We start from the raw sequence: 6,861 nt of genomic DNA on the forward strand, positions 1-6,861 counted from the left end.
CCCCAACCCCAACCCCAACCCCAACCCCAACCCCAACCCCAACCCCAACCCAACCCCTCTTAATTTTAAATTAAAATTTTTTAATTTAACTAATAAAATTTAGTATATCGCAATATGACGGATTTATTAAAGGACCCACTAAACGATCGAGTAGTCAAGAAACTCAGTCCTCCTCCTCATAAACCTCTTGATACGAATCTTATTTGAAATATCAATCATAATGACGGCAAAGTTCCTGACTACTAATTCATCTTAAGTCATTTGTTGAGGGAAGGCAGATTGAAGAAATAAGATTTTCTGAAAATAATAGACGACGCCAATTGGTTATTTAGTAATGATATTTATAACAAGAAAACGAATCGAACGTAATTCAGATATAAGACCCTTTGACAATAGTTTGGAGACGTGCACGGCCAGTTTTACGATCTAGAAAAATCTGTAAGTTTGGAGGCGATCCAAATCAGTTTAAATATCTGTTCCTTGGAGACTACGTTGACAGAGGCTCCTTTTCAATAGAAGTTATAACTTATCTTTATTGCCTGAAATTGAATTTTCCTGACTCAGTTTACATGTTGAGAGGAAATCACGAGTGCAGGCAAATGACATCTTTTTTCAATTTTAAAGCCGAATGCTTGTACAAATTCGACCAAGAAGTCTACGAAAGAATTATGGAAAGTTTCGATAACCTACCTTTGGCGTGTGTCGTGAATGGTAGATTTTTCGCCGTCCACGGCGGAATCTCACCTTACCTAAGAACTTTAAACTGATCTCAAACAAATAAATCGCTTTTCCGAGCCACCGACTCAAGGAATCTTTTGTGACTTGATCTGAAGCGACCCTATAGAAAACGAATAAGGCATGACCTACGGGGGCCCTTTCCAAACAAATCAAACTCGAGGCTGTTCATTCTTCTACGGGAAAGAAGCCGTTAGGAATTTCTTGTACGATAACGGATTTTTGGCAATTATCCGAGCTCATGAAGTACAAGTAGAAGGATATAAAATGGTCAATTGGCTCAATACGGACTTTCCGGGAGTTATTACTGTGTTTAGCGCACCTAACTACTGCGATGTTTATAACAACAAAGGTAGTGTTATTAAGTTCGTCAATAACAGACTGGACATATAACAATACAGCTACAACTCGCACCCATATTTGTTGCCGAATTTTATGGACATTTTCACCTGATCCATTCCATTCATGACAGAAAAAATAATGGAAATGTTATAATATGTACTTAGTTGTGCTAATGAATGTCCGTACTCGAACAACGATCCTAAAGAAATTAAGTTGAAAAGACTAAATACACAGGACCGACGAACAATAGAAGACGCCGTTTAAGACGATATCAACAAAAAATTAAAGTACGTATAAAAAATCGTCAAATTCTATCGCGGCTAAAGAAAGTAAAACGTTTCTATGGTACAGAACTAATACTTAGGTTAAGACTTACAAAAACCTCAGAACTAAAGCTTAATTAGTATAATTCAGCAATTTATTAAGGCGAAACAAGCAGACAAAGAAAACGAGAAGCACCCGATGCTCTAAAACTCTTGAATTTTATCATTTAAATATCGATTGCTTTTCTTACTTCTTTTACTGTCTAGCGTCATTCAGGTTTTGTAAGTTATGTTATCTGATTTCTTGTTGGATGAAACTCGTCGGTCTAATTATCTCAGAATTTTTGGCTTCTTTGAGTTTTTTCAAGTTTTTCTGTATCATCTAAGCGTTCTTCAGAATATCGTTTGAACTAGATCTTACTTTTTCGGGATACGGCTTAAAAGTCGTGTAAATTCAAGGCTAAACTGGTTAAGACTGTTACTAGCTAGCCAACTACATTTAGTTTTAAATGAAAATTGGCTACGAAGTACTGTATAGCTAATTTTATGAAGGAGGCGTGACTGAACGCTTATCTTGGCTTTACTGGGTTGAGAGAACTTAATTTCGATTTGATTGATATTTGGCTAAATCGTAGCTTTAGGCTTTTCTTTATTTTAAAATATCAGCTTCCCTCTCAAGATACTATATGTGTTACAATAGTTCTTTATTTTTGTAAGAATTTTCTATGGCTATTTGTTAAGTCTGATTGTACAATTCAGATAACTTGAGAGACAAACAGTCATTTTCTTACTTAAGCTTAGTCATTAGTTGATTTTACTGTTTTATAACATTTTCAAGTGATTAATTTGTTAATCGTTCTGCTTTTCTACTATTTTTTCGACCGGTCTGTCTATATATTCTTTAACAATTACTTCTTTAATTACTTCTTTTGACTTCTTTGATGACCTCCCTGGGTATTTCTTTGCAAATCTGCTTTGGAATTTCAACAATTTTTTCCACAATTTTCTCTTTGTACACAGCTTTTCGACAATTTTCTCAACTTCCACAATACGTTCTACTACTTTTTCCACGGGAATCTCAACGATCCTTTCTTTATAAACTGGAATTTCCTTTTTTACTATTTTTTCGACGATTTTCTCCACTGGCTTTTCTACTATTTTTTCCACAATTTTTTCTACAGGAACTTCGACTATTTTCTCTACTGTGACAAGAACTTCTTTAGGAACTTCCACTATTTTTACCTTTTCCTGAATCACAGGGACCTCTATTTGTTTTCCCTACTTATACACAATTTTTTCAACCTCTTTGACTACTGGGACCTCAACTATCTCTTTCACAATTTTGTCTTTATAAATTATCTCCTTCTATACAGTTTTGGATTAGTTAAACTAAAGTTCTTCGTTCAACTGGCGAGTTCGGATCTTCAGTTTTTCTAGCTATAAACATGCTTCGTTTTTGTCCTTTGTCAAAACTTTCTGTTTAAATTTCAAGTTCTGAACTTATTCTTTACTTTCCTCCAGCTACTCAGTGAGAATCTTATATTGAAATTACAATTCCTTGTATTTCTGGCAAATGTCCTGATTCTCCAACTCAAGGTTAGTTATTTTTTTGATAACTTTCTTGTCGACACCTTTTTGCACCTAAAGCTCTATATTTTTCTTTGGGGTCTGGTAGTCCGTGTTTAATACTTTCATTTTCTTAGGTTTTTTGTTTGTGAACTGGATTTTGTTTATTGTTTATCTTAAGGATATTCACCTACTTTTTTAGCTGAGAAATTTCATTATCAAAAATATTTTCTGCGACAGACTTGTTCAAATATACGAGTTTAGGGTTAGAATTGTGCGGATCTCTCTAAGTTTGACAATGAATTTAACATCTGTTGGTCAATTGATTATCATAAATGTTACTATGTTGAAGTTAGTTAGTTATCATTGATTGATTTTGAGTGTCGATAGTTTAAACGTTTATTGACTTTGATACGTCTGCGGTATTTTTATTTTGTATCGTGTCTTAATGGTATTGTTTAAAGTTTTCTAGCTTATACTTAGTTTGCATTTTATTTTTAAAATTATTTATTCATAAAAGTGAGTTTTTCTTACTGAATTGAAATTTAAACTTGAATAAATCGAATCTTAATAACTAATGCTTGAAAATTCGAGTTCATTGTGACTGATAATATGCTGTCAACGATTCTTATTGATATTAGCAACGTGCGCTACTTTTACTCATAAACGATCTATTTATTTCTGACTGGCAATTTAAATATTAGCCAAAAATAGGTAACTATTCAATTCAAATAGCACTTTGAAAAATTTTTCCTTTTCCAAAAACTTTAAGATATATTGTTGATGTCAACGGTAGTTTCAGAATTAGCCTAGTGGCGCAATGGTAGCGCGACAGACTTCTAATCTGTAGGTTGTAGGTTCGAGTCCTACCTAGGTTGATTTTTTTCATTCGCTGAACCGTAATTTCCGAATTTACACTCGGAATCTGGCTAAAGTTACACTCAATATCAATAATATATTTTCTTTTACTTATACAAGGATTATATAAAAAAGAATTAGTATATGGTAAAGTTCAACATTGCTTTCCCCCAAAACGGAACTCAAAAGACTATCGAAGTTGATGACGACAAGAAATGTTCAGTTTTCTTTGACAGAAGAATGGGCTAAGAAGTTACAGTCCAAGATCAATTAAATTATGATGGCTTAAATTGGAATGGCTATACTTTCAAAATTATGGGCGGTAACGACAAACAAGGTTTCGCCATGAAATAAGGTGTCTTGGTTAAAGGCAGAACTAAATTGTTATTACAAAAAGGTAACGTTTTTTATATACCCAGGTCAATCATTGTACAGACCCAGAAAGACTGGTGAAAGAAAAAGAAAGACTGTCAGAGGTTGCATCGTTGGTTCTGACATCAGAGCTTTGTTCTTGACTGTTGTCCAAAAAGGTTAGAACGAAATCCCAGGATTGACTGACGACTCTAAACCCAGAAGATTGGGACCCAAGAGAGCTAACAATATCAAAAAATTGTTCGGTTTGTCTAAGGAAGACCCCGCCGTTTTGGTTCAAAAAAATGTTGTCAGAAGAACCTGGACCAACAAAGACGGTAAGGCCAGATAAAAAGCTCCCAAAATTCAAAGATTGATCACCAAAGACAGATTGAGAAACAAATAATAGATCATCAAAAAGAAGAAATCTGGTTACAAGATTCAAAGAGACGAAGCTAAAGCTTATGAACAAACTTTGAACGAGTGGAGAAAACAAAAGGCCGAAATCGCTGCCAAGAAATCCGAGGCCAGAAAAGCTTCTTTGATCAAGGAGTAGACCAAGAAAGAAAAAGAAACCAAACAAAAGGAACAAAAACAATAGCCTAAAAAGGAAGTCAAAAAGACTGAATAGAAGCCTGCCACCAAGAAAGTCACCAAAAAATGATCGCAAAGAAATAACAATAGATATAAAAAATCAGTCTCTTTTAGTTTTAATTTAATCGAGGGGTTGGGGTTGGGGTTGGGGTTGGGGTTGGGGTTGGGGTTGGGGTTGGGGTTGGGGAGATACGATATGAATGGATGCAAACACCCTTATTTTTAAAAAAATGAAACCTGGGGAGCCCTATTTTCAAAAATGAAAGAACCTTCGTCGTCGTCTCCGTCGTCTTCGTGGTCTTCGTCTTCATCGTCTTCGTGTGCGTCGTCTTCGTCTGCGTCGTCTTTTTCAAGTAGGCAGAGGAAGGGACAAAGAGACGATATGAACGGATGCAAACACCCTTATTTTTAAAAAATGAGATCTGAGTAACCCTATAAAAAAAAAAAAAAAAAAAAAAAAAAGAGTCGAAAATGGATAGCTAGGATAATTTCTTCCAGTAGGCAGGGGAATGGACAGAGAGACGATTTGAACGAACGCAAACACGCTTATTTTGAAAAAAATAAAATCTGGGGAGCCCTATTTTCAAAAAATGATAGAACCTTCGTCATCGTCTCCGTCGTCTTCGTGGTCTTCGTCTTCATCGTCTTCGTGTGCGTCGTCTTCGTCTGCCTCGTCTTTTTCAAGTAGGCAGAGGAAGGGACAGAGATACGATATGAATGGATGCAAACACCCTTATTTTTAAAAAAAATGAAACCTGGGGAGCCCTATTTTCAAAAAATGAAAGAACCTTCGTCGTCGTCTCCGTCGTCTTCATGGTCTTCGTCTTCATCGTCTTCGTGTGCGTCGTCTTCGTCTGCGTCGTCTTTTCAAGTAGGCAGAGGAAGGGACAGAGAGACGATATGAACGGATGCAAACACCCTTATTTTTAAAAAATGAGATCTGAGTAACCCTATAAAAAAAAAAAAAAAAAAAAAAAAAAAAAAAAAAAAGGTCGAAAATGGATAGCTAGGATAATTTCTTCCAGTAGGCAGGGGAAGGGACGGAGAGACGATTTGAACGAATGCAAACACCCTTATTTTGAAAAAAATAAAATCTGGGGAGCCCTATTTTCAAAAAATGATAGAACCTTCGTCATCGTCTCCGTCGTCTTCGTGGTCTTCGTCTTCATCGTCTTCGTGTGCGTCGTCTTCGTCTGCCTCGTCTTTTTCAAGTAGGCAGAGGAAGGGACAGAGAGACGATATAAACGGATGCAAACACCCTTATTTTTAAAAAAATGAGATCTGAGTAACCCTATAAAAAAAAAAAAAAAAAAAAAAAAAAAAAAAAGTCGAAAATGGATAGCTAGGATAATTTCTTCCAGTAGGCAGGGGAAGGGACGGAGAGACGATTTGAACGAATGCAAACACCCTTATTTTGAAAAAAATTAAATCTGGGGAGCCCTATTTTCAAAAAATGATAGAACCTTCGTCATCGTCTCCGTCGTCTTCATGGTCTTCGTCTTCATCGTCTTCGTGTGCGTCGTCTTCGTCTGCCTCGTCTTTTTCAAGTAGGCAGAGGAAGGGACAGAGATACGATATGAATGGATGCAAACACCCTTATTTCTAAAAAAAAATGAAACCTGGGGAGCCCTATTTTCAAAAAATGAAAGAACCTTCGTCATCGTCTCCGTCGTCTTCGTGGTCTTCGTCTTCATCGTCTTCGTGTGCGTCAATTCGTCTGCCTCGTCTTTTTCAAGTAGGCAGAGGAAGGGACAGAGATACGATATGAATGGATGCAAACACCCTTATTTTTAAAAAAATGAAACCTGGGGAGCCCTATTTTCAAAAAATGAAAGAACCTTCGTCGTCGTCTCCGTCGTCTTCGTGGTCTTCGTCTTCATCGTCTTCGTGTGCGTCGTCTTCGTCTGCCTCGTCTTTTTCAAGTAGGCAGAGGAAGGGACAGAGATACGATATGAATGGATGCAAACACCCTTATTTTTAAAAAAATGAAACCTGGGGAGCCCTATTTTCAAAAAATGAAAGAACCTTCGTCGTCGTCTCCGTCGTCTTCGTGGTCTTCGTCTTCATCGTCTTCGTGTGCGTCGTCTTCGTCTGCGTCGTCTTTTTCAAGTAGGCAGAGGAAGGGACAGAGAGACGATATGAACGGATGCAA

The 6,861-nt window shown here is 36.6% G+C and overlaps 1 non-coding gene and 2 pseudogenes across 1 annotated transcript; all 3 read left to right on the forward strand.

The window, feature by feature from the left end:
- Nucleotides 1-114: 114 nt before the first annotated feature.
- On the forward strand, nucleotides 115-1,230 carry LOC137647038 (uncharacterized; annotated as a pseudogene).
- Nucleotides 1,231-3,712: 2,482 nt separating this feature from the next.
- Nucleotides 3,713-3,784, forward strand: TRNAR-UCU (transfer RNA arginine (anticodon UCU)). The gene has a single exon. It is a non-coding gene; the product is annotated as a tRNA-Arg (tRNA).
- A 124-nt stretch (nucleotides 3,785-3,908) lies between these two features.
- LOC137647085 (small ribosomal subunit protein eS6-like) lies at nucleotides 3,909-4,521 on the forward strand (annotated as a pseudogene).
- The last annotated feature ends 2,340 nt before the right edge of the window (nucleotides 4,522-6,861 follow it).

The sequence above is a fragment of the Palaemon carinicauda genome, chromosome 1 (genome assembly GCF_036898095.1).
Source record: "Palaemon carinicauda isolate YSFRI2023 chromosome 1, ASM3689809v2, whole genome shotgun sequence".
NCBI classification, from domain to species: Eukaryota; Metazoa; Arthropoda; class Malacostraca; order Decapoda; family Palaemonidae; genus Palaemon; species Palaemon carinicauda.